The 15,672-nt window shown below is 43.1% G+C and overlaps 1 protein-coding gene across 6 annotated transcripts in view; it reads left to right on the top strand.

Moving 5' to 3' along the window:
* The window catches only part of SV2C (synaptic vesicle glycoprotein 2C), a 224,218-nt gene that overhangs the window by 87,799 nt on the left and 120,747 nt on the right, over positions 1-15,672 (top strand). The window lies entirely within an intron of this gene.

Raw genomic sequence — 15,672 nt, 5'->3', positions numbered from 1 at the left:
TAGATTTTGCTGATTATTCAAAGTGCCTAGAACAATATAGTCTCACGGAGTTTCAGAATGAGATGCTAGAAGATTTGATACCTAGCAGGACTCAAATTGCAGATTAGTTCTAGAGATAAGACTGATGCACATGGAATACTGACAAAAGAATACAATTCAGAATGTGGGTGAGAATTTACAGAAGTTAGTCATGAAAACTAGTTTGGGGCATCCTTACAAAGAACGTGTAGGCAGAGTGCAAGGTACAGGATTTGGATGAGAGGCAAGAGAAGGTTATTTCAGGGAAAGTTAGGTGGACAAGGGTATAAAGAGAAGAATGACTATGAGGCGTTTAAATATGGAATTTAGAAAAATAGTAATGACGACCCTATATGTGAGACAGCAAAAGAGACACAGATGTAAAAGAATAGACTTTTGGACCCTGTGGGAGAAGGTGAGGATGGGATGATCTGAGAGAATGGCAATGAAACATGTATATTAGCATATGTGAAATAGATGACCAGTTCAAGTTCGATGCATAAAACAGGGCACTCAAAGCCAGTGCACTGGGATGACCCAGAGGGATGGGATGGGGACGAAGGTGGGAGGGGGGTTTGGGACAGGGGGACACACATACACTGATTCATGTCAGTGTATGGCAGAAACCACCACAATATTGTAAAGTAATTAGTCTCAAATTAAAATAATTAATTTAAAAAAGAGAGATTGAGGGATGGTGGGTAGGTCAATTTTTAACATGCCTTATCTAGAGAAGAAAATAAAATGGATTCAATGTTCTTTGACTTTGTTCTGTTTTTGAACCATAATATAGTAATTGACTAAAATTCCTACTTTTTTCTTACTCTCAAAGTGATCACATTTTTTTTCCTTCCTAATCTGAGCAGCAGATGGCTGACTGCTCATGCTAAACACAAATCATTTATAATAATAATAAGAATAATCAGCCAGTAAATAATAGCTTCAATACTGTGGATCAGCACCTGAATATTTGGGTGACCTTCCCTGAAATACCCAAGTCTCCTTCTGACAGTTTGGGTTGAGGAGCCCTTGTATGATGTTTCATCCCTAATGACAAAATAAATCTCAAATGTCAAAAAGAGCTGTCCTGAATTCACCCCTGCATCCAGCAGTAATGGATTAGGATCAATATCCATTAGTCCAAAGCCAATCAGTGTTTATTCACTCACGTCCCTGGGCTGACAGCTTAGGTACCTACCTGTTTGAGGAAACAGAAGGTCATGTTGGAGCATCAGAAGTCATCTACTGAATTTTTCCTTTAGATTTTATTGGAGTCAATTACAAGCTATTCTGGTTTTTATTGTCATATCTGCCACCTAAACTTTAACCAAGAGCAACAAAGAAAACGTACGTGTAATTTTCCAGGAGAGAGTTTTGGAGGACTTATGTAATCACATTCATCAATATTGATTAAGCACAGTGCAATCTTTGAGTCCATTTTCAGACCTATTTTCCTGCCATGCACAGTCACATCCCCAGGGTCTAGAAATGGCCTGAGATCAACTTCAGGAGTCCTTCTCTTTCAGGCCTTTCTGTTGCTTAAAATATCAAAAGATGTAATAACGGACATCCGTTCAAAATTACTTTCTTGTTCTGTTCCTCTAAAACACCAGTTCCTTTTGGATTTTTATGCTTTATTTGTTCATTGTGCTGATGTTCAAGAGACAGTCCTGAAAAAAATCCTTTTATTGCTTGCAGTTATGCCTGAAGTTGAGACTAATAAGTTTCTCGTAAGCCTGTCTTCATGGACTTTCTGGAAATAAGACACTGGGTAGCACCATTCTTCCAAAGCAGCCCAGTGTTTGGTAGCAGAAGCCCATTGTTGTTCTCTGTTCTGTTTGTGGTCTCAGGGCAGTTGTGTCCCTGAGCGCGTGGCTGCTTTCCTTCTGCCCCTCTTCGCCACTCTCCCAAGCTGGTGTGCTTCTTCTAGTGTTTCTCCCCATCCAGTACGCTGTGCCCTCTGTTCCTGTGACCGGCACTGGCTCCTCCTGAGGCCTCCGTGTCCTCACCGTCCCCTGGCTCTGGTTTCCTGTCCTCTGCTCTCGTCATCCCTGCTGCACTGAGATGGCCCCTTCAGGGACCACCAGTGACCTCTTCTGAGACAAGCTCACAGATTTTCTGAGTTCCCGGCATGGCTACAGGAAAACTTTTCCTCAAAACAAGGATCTGCCTGCTACAGCCTGTAGGCTGACTCACCCTTCCCCTGTTTCTGTCCATAGTTTTATGGGAACACGACCCTGCCCATTTGTTTGCATGAGATCTATGGCTGCTTTTGTGCTGTGACGACAGAGTTGAGTAGCTGAAACATAGCATCTATCACCTGCGAGGTCTAAAACAGTTACTGTTTGGCCCTTTAGGTAGAGCCATCCTGCTCCTAAGTGTCCTTGTAATTTCATACTAGTATCGATACTTTGATGGCATTAATTGCTCACGGAAGAACCAACCCATCATGGCTCCCCTTGTCCATGTTACTGTTGTATTGTGCTCAGTTGTGTCCAACTCTTTGCGACCCCATGGACTGTAGCCTGCCAGACTCCTCCTCGGTGGGATTTCCCAGGCAAGTATACTGGAGTGGGTTGTCATTTTCTTCTCCAGGGGACCTTCCCCACCCATGTCTCTTGCACTTGGCAGGCAGATGAGGATATGCATTTCTTTATTTTTCTTTTAAATTTATTTATTTTTAACTGAAGGATAATTGCTTTACAGTATTGTGTTGGTTTCTGCCATACATCAACATGAATCAGCTATAGCTATACATATATCCCCTCCCTCCTGACCCTCCCTCCCGTCTCCCTCCCCACCCCACCCCTCTAGGTTGATACAGAGCCCCAGTTTGAGTTCCCTGAGTCATTCAGCAAATTCCCTTGGCTATCTATTTTACATATGGTAATATATGTTTCCATGATACTCTCTCCGTATATCCCACCCTCTCCTTCCTCCCCCACCCCCATGTCCATAAGTCTGTTCTCTGTGTCTGTGTTTCCATTGTTGCCCTGCAAATAATTTTATCAGTACCATCTTTCTAGGTTCCATATATATGCATTAGTATACAATATTTGTTTTTTTCTTTCTGACTTCCCTGGTGGCTCAGACAGTAAAGAATTTGCCTGCAATGCAGAAGACCCAGGTTCAGTCCCTGGGTCAGGAAGATCTCCTGGAGAAGGGAATGGCCACCCACTCCAGTATTCTTGCCTGGAAAATTCCACGGGCAGAGGAGCCTGGCAGGTGGGCTACAGTTTATGGGGTTGCAAAGAGTCGGACACGACTGAGCGACTAACACTTTCACTTTCTGACTTACTTTACTCTGTATGATAGGCTCTAGGTTCATCTACCTCATTAGAACTGACTCAAATGCATTCCTTTTTTATGGCTGAGTAATATTGCATTGTATATGTGTACCACAGCTTCCTTATCCATTCATCTGTTGTGGGCATCTCGGTTGCTTCCATGTCCTGGCTATTGTAATAGTGCTGCAGTGAACAATGGGATACATGTGTCTCTTTCAGTTTTGGTTTCCTCAGGGTGTATGCCTAGGAGTGGGATTGCTGGGCCATATGGTGGTTTTGAACTTTTTTTTCAATTGGTGCTTTTGAACTGTGGTGTTGGAGAAGACTCTTGAGAGTCCCTTGGACTGCAAGGAGATCCAACCAGTCCATCCTAAAGAAAATTAGTCCTGAATATTCATTGGAAGGATGGATGCTGAAGCTGAAACTCCAATACTTTGGCCACCTCATGCAAAGAGCTGACTCATTGGAAAAGACCCTGATGCTGGGAGGGATTGGGGGCAGGAGGAGAAGGGGATGACAGAGGATGAGATGGCTGGACGGCATCACCGACTCAAAGGACATGAGTTTGGGTAAAATCCAGGAGCTGGTGATGGACAGGGAGACCTAGCATGCTGTGATTCATGGGGTCCCAAGGAGTCGGACACAATTGAGCGACTGAACTGAACTGATGGTAGTTTTATCCCTAGTCTTTTAAGGAATCTCCACTATGTCTTCCATAGTGGCTGTATCAATATATATTCCCACCAACAGTGTAAGAAGATTCCCTTTTCTCTACACCCTTTCCAGCATTTATTGTTTGTAGACTTTTTGATGATGTCCATTCTGACCTTTGCAAGGTGATACCTCACTGTAGTTTTTGATTTGCATTTGTCTAATAATGAGCGATATTGAGCATCTTTTCATGTGTTTATTAGCCATTTGTATGTCTTCTTTGGAGAAATGTCTGTTTAGGTCTTGTTCCCACTTTTTGATTGGGTTGTTAGTTTTTCTGATATTGACTTATATGAGCTGCTTGTATATTTTGAAAATTAATCTTTTGTCGGTTGCTTCATTTACTGTGATTTTCTCCCACCATGAGGGTTGTCTTTTCACCTTGTTTATAGTTTCCCTTTGCTGTGCAAAAACTTTTAAGTTTAATTAGGTCCTACTTATTTATTTTTGTTTTTATTTCCATTACCCTAGGAGGTGGGTCATAGAGGATCTTGCTATGATTTATGTTATAGCGTATTCTGCCTATATTTTTCTCTGAGTTTTAGTTAAGTTTCTTGTCTTACATTTAGGTCTTTAATCCATTTTGAGTTTATCTTTGTGCATGGTGTTAGGAAGGGTTCTAATTCCATTCTTTTATGTGTAGCTGCCCAGTTATCCCAGCAGTGCTTATTGAAGAGGCTGTCTTTGCCCCATTGTATATTCTTGCCTACTTTATCAAAAATAAGGTGCTCATAGATGCATGGGTTTATCTCTGGGCTTTCTACCTTGTTTCATTGGTTTATATTTCTGTTTTTATGCCAGTACCATACTGTCTTGATGACTGTAGCTTTGTAGGATAGTCTGAAATCAAGAAGGTTGAATCCTCCAGTTCCATTCTTCTTTTTCAACATTGCTTTGGTTATTCACAGCCTTTTGTGTTTCCATATGAATTGTGAGACCCTTTTTTTGGTTCCAGTTCTGTGAAAAATGTCAGCTGCATTCTTTACCACTGAGCCACCAGGGAAGCATTTGTCTATGTTATTAATTAAAATTGCTTTGACTTGCTTTTTAAGGATTTTCTCTTACTTATCCAGTTTAATTGTAGTTCTCCGCATGCCCAACCTGTCTACTGTAACCAGGCTGGATACTTTGCTCACCTTCTGACCCACTCATGCTGTTTCCCACTCCAGACCTCCCCCCACTGTTGTATATCTGAGCATAAGCGGACATGCCACTCTGCCCATCCTCTGAGTCACATTCTTCCTGGGTGTTATTCTGAAGCTCAACTCAAGCCCTGCTTCCTTCATGAAGTATTAATATATCCTATTATCAATTATATTGATCATTACTTTATGGATTTGCTGTGATACCTGTATTGCCTGCCCTGTTCTGCCTTGTTGCTATAAAATAGTAAGAGTTACTGACACGAAGTTCTTCCTCATGTGTTTAACATGTGAGGCTCTGTCAGGCCTGCCCCCCTCTTGGACCCCTCTTCTTCATTCATTTCATTGTGACTCATCCCAAGGCAAACTCCTCAGTGTCAGCTCCCACTCTTCCTTGCCTCACCCCTCAAATTCCAAGAACTGTGGGCTCTGACTACTAACAGTACCTCAAGCCTTACCCCACTTCTCTGAGTCTGCCATGCCGCAGCCTTAGATCAGGCTACCTTCACTCCTTCCTTGGGCTACCTCTCAGTAATATTGCAACAGCTGGTTTCTTTCCAGGGCTGGGACCAGGGTAAGGAAAGTAAGGTGTCTAGAGCACAAATTTAAGGAAGCACTCACTCTCAGGGCTGTGCAGATGCAGAGTTAGCACTCGAGGGTGAGTGCTTCCTTAAAGTTTGTGCTCAGGGCATCTCAGAGCTTGATTGCCTCACCCTGGTCTGGACTTTTCCTTCTTCTCCCTTCTCTTGCCCTCCCACCCCCACCCCTCTATCTCCCCCCGCCGGCCCCCACCCCACCCGGTAGTTTATGCTCCCTAGGGCTATTGAAATGATCTTTTCAGCATGGATGATGTCCAGTCTGTTTTTTCGTTTCCCAGAGGATAAAGGCTGACTTTTTGCATGGCCTTCAACCTGCTTTCCAGCCCCATCTCGCACCACTGCCACCCTTGCGCGTGAACTCTGCAGTCTGTCCATCCTAAACCACTTAGAGGCACTTTTGTCTGTGGTGCCGTGACACATCTGCAGGTCTTTGCACTCATCTTCCTCCCTTCCCTGGGACTCTCCTCTCTTACTTGGAGAATTTTTATTCATTGTTCAGAACTTAGCATGATCCACCATGACTTCCTATGCAGAGTTTTCCAGAGTCCCTGGAATTAATTAAGTCTCTCCTTCTTTTTCCCCCTTAAGCAGAGTGTTCTCACCTTAATTATAGCATGTGTTTCATTTAATGGTAATTTTTTTCAGATTTTTCAATTCCCAGGAAGCCAAAGATTCAAAGCCCAGGCTTTATATTAGAATAGTTTGGAAAGTTTGTTTTAAAAGTACAGTTGCCTCAGTTCTATCCCAGAACCAGAATCTCCCGGTGTGGCCCAGGCATCAGTGTTCTTTCCCTTAAATCACCCAGATAATCTAATGTGCAGCCACGATCTGGAACCACTGCATGAGGCTGTGAGTTGAGCTCCCGAGAGGGGGGCCTAGCAGCCCTGTCCCAACCCTCCCCTTCCCTCATACCCTGAAGGATGTCTGGCTTTTCACAGGAGCTCAACTAAGAGCTGTGGATCAATGATCCTCTGCTCCATCGGTTGGCCTAGTGATCCATGAAAGGACTCAGTCACCACCTTGCTCCCTCAGCACAGGCCCAGGAGTGGAGACGTCTGTGCAGATAGGGATCCCGTTGTTGTTGTCACCAAGTCATGTCCAACTCTTTGCAACCCTGTGGACTGTCAGGCTCCTCTGTCCATGGGATTGTCCAGGCAAGAATACTGGAGAGGGTTGCCATTTCCTTCTCCAGGGGATCTTCCCAGACCAGGAATCAAACCTGCTATTGGCAGGCAGGTTCTTTACCACTGAGCCACCAGGAAAGCCCAACAGGGATCCCACTGGTGTGAAACTGATGTGTGATATTCGTGATGCACCACAGGTTAACCCCCGAGACCTGTTTCTTTATTGCTTTGAATACCAAGGGGGCTGTTGTTGTCCTTTTTTCTGCAGAGCCATATATGCAAATGATTTTTTCCATGCAAAATTATTTAAATACCTCTTTCCCTATCCAGTGGACATGCTCTATCCTGATGCTCTATCCTGGCCATTTGAGGAAAAATATTAGAAAGTAGGTTGGTCTTCCATGTCGAGACTCCCCTTCTGCATTTGGCTCTCTGAATTCAGTGGCAGTGTCTTTGGGCCTTCAGAGGCTGTTTAGTGCCCAGGTGGACTTAAGTAATAAGTGGTAATAATGCTTGATGTGGAATTACCTGCCTATACAAGCAGCTACATCAGTCTGCCTGGACCAATGGGCTTAAATGTCAGACTTTCCAAATGTAAAAGTCAGAGATGCACTGTAGTCTGCATCTGATATTTACAGTTCTTTCTGGCAAAGGTGAGCTGACTTTTGTTGCAAATGTTTCTCTATTGCAAATTGGAAAGAGTTTTTTATTTGTCTATATGCCTTTGATATTATTACTTCCTTTACTTTTATTTGATTTTCCGAAAATCCACAGATGCATTTGAATGCGCCAATGGTCCTTACCTGTGGCTACTAAAAATAGCAGTGATTGGGAAAAGTCAGGGGTTGGATTTAGAAGACTATTGATTATTTATTTAAATAATCTCAAGATGCAGAAGAATAAGTCTTTGAAAAAATTAGCTCACATTTCCAGAGCTGTTTCAGCCGGCTTCTATTCAGAACATGAGCTGAGGGAGGCCCCGATCTGTAATTTTACTTTCTACATCACCCCAGGGCCCCTCCCCTTTTTCCTCTTGTCTCTTTTCCATCACCATTTTATTCTCCCCTTTTGCTGTCTTCCTCAGACCAAGAGTTATATTAGTTGCTGTTTTTTACTGAACAGCTGTGTTTCACATAGTTCTTAGTGCTTTAACCCATTTAATCTCTTAAAAACAGCGTGTGGGGAGGTATTGTTATTAATTCCATTATACAGAGGGGAAAATTGAGACACAAAGAAAGAAAGAAACTTACCCAGGACCAAATATCTAGTAAAGGGTACAGCAAAAATTCAGATCTAGTCCTTATGTTTCAAGAGCCTGGGCTCTTCCCTCTTTGCTGCCTGACCCAGAGTTCAGAGTGGTAAATAGTAGCGGGATAAAGATGAGTATTCCAACCAGTCCATTCTAAAGGAGATCAGTCCTGGGTGTTCTTTGGAAGGAATGATGCTAAAGCTGAAACTCCAGTACTTGGCCACCTCATGCGAAGAGTTGACTCATTGGAAAAGATTCTGATGCTGGGAGGGATTGGGGACAGGAGGAGAAGGGGACGACAGAGGATGAGATGGCTGGATGGCATCACCGACTCGATGGACATGAGTTTGAGTGAACTCCGGGAGTTGGTGATGGACAGGGAGGCCCTGGTGTGCTGCAATTCATGGGGTCTCAAAGAGTTGGACACAACTGAGCAACTGAACTGAACTGAACTGAACTGAAAGATGAGTATTGCATTTGGTTAAGCAGCAACAAAAACAATTTTTCTGCTTCCCCCATTTCAACCCCCCATTGCATTAATAATGGGTCCACTTCTCAGCACATCCAATGGAAGAATCCAATAGAATAAGTACTGAACTTGAGATTTTATGTTATCATTTCTAATTCAAAAGCAGAACTTGAACCAGTAATAATCAGAAATAGCAAGTTGTAGTTGAGGATGTTGCAGCCTTCTTTGAATTGAGTGGGAGCAAAGGCACAGGGGGAGGCACAGTGGTCCCTGGTGTCAGCCTTTGATGGGCTATGGTGTGGTCTGGCTGAGGGTCAGCCACACTCGTAGCCCACCATTCTGGGGGCCGTGGAGGAGGAGCACAGGGCAGCAGCCGTGAGAGCTCCCGCATCAGTGGGTGGAAGGGGAGGATGCATAAGAGACCAGCAAGGGAGAGAAGTCCCCTGCTCCCCCAGACAGAAGAGAGCCTGGTTCAGCTTTACAGGGCTGACCACCACCTACCATTTGACATGTAGGAAGCTGAAGATTAGCCAAACAGCTTACAGCTAGTTCTAGGGAGACTGGAACTAGTCCTGAAGGTCTTGACTGTCATTCCAGGGATTTTTCCAGTACACAGTGAAAAAAAAAAGGAATGTTCAATAAAAGTAAGGAAAGGAAGGTTGTGAGTTCTGGAACCGCCCTTAAGGAGATGCTCTTTCAGTGCTGCCTTCGGTGATGCGATAAACCACAGAGTGGGTAATTGTCGCCTCTTTCAGTGGCTATGCAAACCTGATTTCCTGAAGCACAAAGCCTGTCTTCAGGGGTCCTCTGAGGCAAGGTAGACATCCCACTACCTAATTAAATCCAGTCTGGTAATTGGTCAGTTAATGGAAAAGTTGGTAAAGCAAGAAAACATGCAGATCTACATAGAGACTTAAATACTTTGTTTTAACACATGGGCTTGTATTCATTCAACCATCTTCAGGCGCAGGAGCAAAGGTACCCTTTGAGTAGGTATCTTTGAAATGAAGTACCCCCTTGTCTTTCCTGTATCTCCATAGCCATCAGGTGGGTTTGATTTTCAGTTTTAACTTAATATGCTTCTATCTAAGCACAGAATCTTTCATCTTTATGATTTTTCTCAGTCTGAGTTGGATTGCTCACATTTATTTAATAAATTTTATTTAGTATAATTTAATACATTTCTTTAACAAATATTTAATATAAAGATGTTTATTTAATACATTTATTTAATAAGTGTATTAAATAAATATTTACTTTTGCACCCCATCTTCCCCATGTCTTTCTTAAGTTAGTTTCATAGGAGTAGCTCCCATTCCTTTCACACTCATATCTCATTATTTATGTGACTGCTGTTTAATTGGATTCATAACTAATAAGAGCAGAACTCACATAAAGGTTGGGTATAAAACAGTAAACCTAAAGCATTTATTGGAAGAAGAAGGAAGATGGGAAATAATTCTCAGTGTGTTGTGGGTGGGTTTGTTATTCCATTGTGTTGGTTAAGTAAGAATTGGCTAAGTGGGTGTCTACTATGGGTATAACACAAATTGATAGTAGAAAATCCTATCCTTGGGACAATAAATGCACCTGCCTCTTGTGTAACATCTGAAAAATAATGAGAATAATTTAAGGAGTAACTCATTTTCCCTCAATCCTGTGAATATGATGAGTGATGTTATATTATTCATTTTAATAACTATCTCTAGAACTGTCATTGTTATTCTTAAAGATTTGTTTTTGTTTTACTTTGACTTATAATTTTGTTTTAACCTAAGAAAATCCACCTATAAAAGGTGAGTGTGAGCATTGCCCCATGGAGATTATTTATCACTGAATTCAGAACACTATCACAAAATGTTTTTTTTTTATTGAAAATCAATCTATAAATAAATGGTGGAATGAATTATAGGGTATGGCATTAGCCATAGATTACGGAAGTGCTTAAAATAATTTTTTTAAACTAATGGCTAAAATTATTATGAGAAAAACTACTCTATTCCATTTCTTAAAATTGTTCTGTTTCATTTAAATGTGGTTTAAATGGTGCTGGGGGAAAAGATGTGTGCCCCTTAGGGATTGTCAGAAAGAATCAAAAGCAGCTTAGCAAAGAGACAGAAATGGAAATGTGATATTTGTTGGGGGAAATGAGGGTATGATTAAATAAAGTGGAATCAGCTCCCATGTTAGAAAATCCCTTAATGGGGAGGTGATGCTTGAGGCCTCTTTCTGTCTTCTGAGAAACCTGGACCAAGAGGCTGGCCAGCCAAGGATGTCCTGAGCCCCCACTGTGATGGGAGGAGAGTGAGTTTCAGATTATATTTATTTCTCAGGCCAAGTTCAACCTCCTGACAGCCCAGCTGAATGAAAGTCTTCATTAGACTCAGGAAAGGATCTGAGAATTGCAGCCTGGCCTCTCTCTACATTGCTGGTCTGCTTCTAGCTTCTATAAAGAAAGCAGGTCCTAGGAGAGGCAGACTTTCCGCTCACCCTTTGGACATCTCCAACTCATGCAAGAAGATCTTGCTTGTTCTGTGTCTTTGGAATTAAATATTCTGGGGTCTGCATCTTTCCTGCTCAAATATGTATTAGAGAAATACAAACTTTAAGTTAAAAAAAGTTAGGTTATATGTTTCAATGGAAAGCACAGCAGCCTAAAAAGTGCTTTCAGATTCTAAAGCGCACACAGATCATGTGGGAACCTTGGTCAGATGCAGATCCTGAGTCTGTAGGTCCAGAGTGGAGCCTTAAAGTCTGCATTTCTAGCAAGTTCCGCCCGCCCCCCGACCCCGGGGTTCCAGTGCTGTTGACCCAGAGATCATACTCTGGGGAACGAGGATCTGGAAGACCTGAATTCAACTGCTGGCCTCTCTCAACCTGTTCCCCCCCCCTGTAAAATGGACTAAAATACTTTTAAATTCTGTCAGTAGCCTCATGAGAAGTGGTGACCAGAGAAGCCTGGTCCATGTTAAGAGCATATCCCGCCTCTCAATTTTCAAGGACTCCCTGTCTCAACACGGTGAAGACAAATGGAGTCATGAAAACAAGGCAGCCAGCCAGAGCCTTTCCACTCTTATTCACATCTCTCCCCTCAAGTGTGTGCCTTCGCTAATATTCAGAGGCTTCGGCTTTAATTAGATCACATGATCGAAACATGACTCTCCTAGTTGTGCTGTTGGTCTGGAATAAACTGTTGGGTAGGCGTCATCCTGTCCGTAGCGTGCCCAACGGAAGTCTAGCTACAATTGGTCTAATTACCAGTATTAATCCACTGTAGACACCAAAGATTATTATTATGTTTGGATCTGAAACATATTTTTAGTCAGAGTCAGATTGAGATGCTATTTTTTTTCTCTCTAAACCTGTCACATGTTGGAGGAATTTAATACTACGTTGAAATTGTTCTTGTCCTTCAGAGTCCTCTCAGATGTTCCGTTCTCAGCAAAACCTTTTCAGAGGCCACAGTCAGAATTAGTGGCCACCTCCCGCCCCTCTGCCCCAGTCACCCCTCCACCGAACACAGGCCTCACAGCGGGGCTCACTGGGTGATGGGTCTCCCTCCCTGAATTACAAGCGCCTTAAGCCCTCTCGATGGAGTAAACGCGAGCTCAGGGCCTCCAGCCCGGCTCCTGAGGGCACTTTCTGTCTGGCCCTGTGTCCCCAGGAGGCCGTGGAAGGTCCTGCTCCGGGTGCCCCTCTCTGTACTGGCCCTGGGCAGTGGGCTGTCGGGGGGTTCTGTGGAATAATGGATGTGAAACTGTCTCCTTTCTCTCCTGGCTTAGAGTAGGCATCAGAGGAAGATTTGCCAAGTTTTCCTTCCCTAAGGTCAAGGATCATGACTTATAAATCCATGTATTTCTAGCCTTCAGGAAAAGTCATACATAGTGGGTATGCTCTGTAAATTCTTTAAAACTGGATTTAATAGCCTCTCATTTAGGGAAATTGGGTGTATTTATTTTAGGCATAGAAATAATAGAGATGGAGAAATAACTGTTTGTTTTTCCCCTACTAGCTGATAGGGAATGCTCTTCTGAAATACATGAAATGTGTTTTGAAAAGTAATTAAAATCCTGACAGAGATTTATTTCTGGTTTGCTTAAGCTTAAAAATCTGAAAGATTTTTAAGGAAGACTAGATATGATAAATGCTGCACAGGGGCGGGGTGGGGGAAGAAAACCTATATTTAACAAGCAGTTCCTACAGGATATCCATTTTGTATATTTATATGTATGAGCTTTCTGGAAGAATTGGAAAAAAATTGCTAACAGTTACCTTTGGGAAGAGGATCAAGGATTAGGGAGAAGAAGACTTTTATTTTCATTTTATACTTTTCTGTGTGGTTTGAATTATTGGCCATGGGGGCATATTTGAGTTAAAAATATATATATATACAGATAGATAGATATCTGGGGGAATTGAAAAACAGGCTATTTTTCTTTTTTATATATTAAAATCTCTCATAAGTATTATCTTTAAATTTTATTTGCAAGGGGCTTAAGTACAGGGTGCTAATAATAAATGCGGATTTCCTGTCCCTTGTCAAGTCACTAAGCCGTCTCCCTCGCAGGAATGAGCTCTTAGCCGTTACTACCCCTGAGGTTTAAAAAGCTCCCAGGTGGGGCTGAGTCCTTGCACTCCTGCTGAGTGGAGGAATGTAGCAACCAGTTATAAGCCCTGAAAATGCTAGAATCATCACTCTGTAACGCTCTAACCTGGTTTAGGGAAGATGTAGCTGCAAGGGATGACCCAGAAGGGGATGACAGGACATGGAGACCCGCCCAGCAGGACCATCATCCATCCTGCACTGGAAAAGCGACAGGGTTATAGCTCCTTCAGAGCATGCCGCAGGAGCCTACTCATTTTGGACTTCCCAGGAGGCACTAGTGGTAAAGAACCTGCTTGCTATTGCTGGAGACGTAAGAGATGCAGGTTCCATCCCTGGATCTTCAAGATTCCTCTGGAGGAGGAAATGGCAACCCACTCCAGTATTCTTGCCTGGAGAATCCCAGGAACAGAGGAGCCTGGAGGGCTACAGTTCATGGGGTTGCAAAGAGTTGAATACGACTAAAGTGACTTAGCACGCCTGCGCTGCTCTTCGTAGCCAGAACTTGGATTTTCCTTTTTGCTCTAGCACCACCCAGCCGTTGGCAGCATCAGCTCCCTTACCTCCCCCACCAAGGGTCAGGGATGTACCCATCTGGAGTACCTGAGAGTAAGCAGTGCATCCCAGGTCACATACTTGGGTGGGACAAAGCAGCGTGTCCCCTGAGCTCCCATCTGTCATTTTCCACTACCCAAGTCTTAGCTCTAATTCTGTGAGGGTGGCATCCAGGGAGAAGGCACCTCTGAGACTTTTGAGGTACCACTTTCAATTTTAGATGTTACCTCCACCCAAGAGCCTGGACAAACTGGGATGTTTTCCCAGGAGGGCAGCCAGGAGGGTTAAAGGAATCATCACCACGTTGTACAAAGAGACAGACTGGGATGTAGGCAGCACTCACTTCTCTGTGGATAGATCATTAATGTCCCTGTATGTCAGCTTCCCACCAATGAATGGTGTTCCCATAGTACTCACCTCAAAGGGTGGTAGAGAGGATTATGTAAGTTAATTCATGCAAAAGTTTAGAACTGGTAAGGGTTCCACAAGTGCCAGTGACCATTTTTTGTTCCTGGGGCCAGAGCTACAAGAAAGAGTCCCAAGTCTTTAGATGGCAGCAGCCATGGGCTGCTCCTGGTCGATGCAGCTCACTTTCTGACCTGTAGGCATTTCTAAAGACAGACATTATTATCAAGCAGCTTGGGTGCATGCATGCTAAGTCACTTTAGTCACGTCCAACTCTTTGCGACCCTATGGACTGCAGCCTGCCAGGCTCCTCTGTCCATGGGATTCTCCAGGCAAGAATACTGGAGTGGGTTGCCATGACCTCCTCCAGGGGATCTTCCCAACCCAGGGATTGAACCTGCATCTCTTATGTTTCCTGCATTGGCAAGCAGGTTCTTTTGTTCTAGTACCACCTGGGAAGTCCATCAAGCATCTTAGCTTACTAATTAGTCTTCTGAGAGGCATGAGTGGCAGATTCAAGCCTCTTAGGCTGTAAATAAGACATATGCCCCATATTCATTTTCCTGAGTAAATCTGCTCTGCAGATCCCTGTGCTGATACATTCTTTAAATTGTCTTCTCGACATGCATTGGGCCTCATGATATGAGTAACCTCTTTATTGAGGAGGATGGTCTTTTTATGGTCAGCCACATAGTACAGAGAAAAGTAGGCCATCCCTACCCAGGCAAAGGGTAACCGCCCATCTCCTTTCAGCACCCCAGTCTAAATAAAAACAGCTTCTGTTGTGTCTTACTGTATAATTGCTCCAACATTCGCCATTCCCTGTAGTTGTCTAGACTCGTCTATCTGCAGAGCAGCGTCTGCATGTCATTGATGTGGGGTCACCAGACTTTGCCAAGTGCTTTCCTTCTGGGTCTCATTAATTTATTAACTGTTAGCAAATGAATTCATGTGAATGTTTAAGGAGGATATTTCCCTCACTAACCTAAAGCAATAAATAAGGTAGTTTTTCTCAGCTTGTAACCTAGATGCTGCTGGGTACCTTAAACACTTGTTTGAGAAGGGACTAGTCAAATGATGCTTTGGTGAAGCAAAGGAAAAAAGCAGAATTGAGTAAAAAATGTAGTGGGCAGCTTTTTTAAAGCCAAAACTCTCAGTTATTAATTATGCCATTTCCCCTAGACCTTGCATACCCTTTTGGAAACCTTCCGAAAAATAACATTTGCCATACCTAATATTATATCGTCCTATGAAAAACTCTGGACAGAGTTTATGAGGGCTTGGTTTTTTAGAAGAAGCAAGTGAATTGGAAAATTCAGCTGTTTACTCAGTGATACCAAGAGGCGCATCTATTTAACTCTTGATTTTTCCATTTGTTTCTTTTATGAAAGCAAAGCCAACCATGGTGAGTTGAACAACCCCAGACCACAAGCAGCGATTTTCCTTCTGCTTAAGCTCCTAATGCCAAGAAAAAGTTTTTCTTTTCTGAGCAGGATTTGGGAGAGACCAT

The sequence above is a fragment of the Bubalus bubalis genome, chromosome 11, assembly GCF_019923935.1.
Source record: "Bubalus bubalis isolate 160015118507 breed Murrah chromosome 11, NDDB_SH_1, whole genome shotgun sequence".
NCBI lineage: Eukaryota > Metazoa > Chordata > Mammalia > Artiodactyla > Bovidae > Bubalus > Bubalus bubalis.
This window is presented reverse-complemented; position numbering and strand designations above follow the sequence as displayed.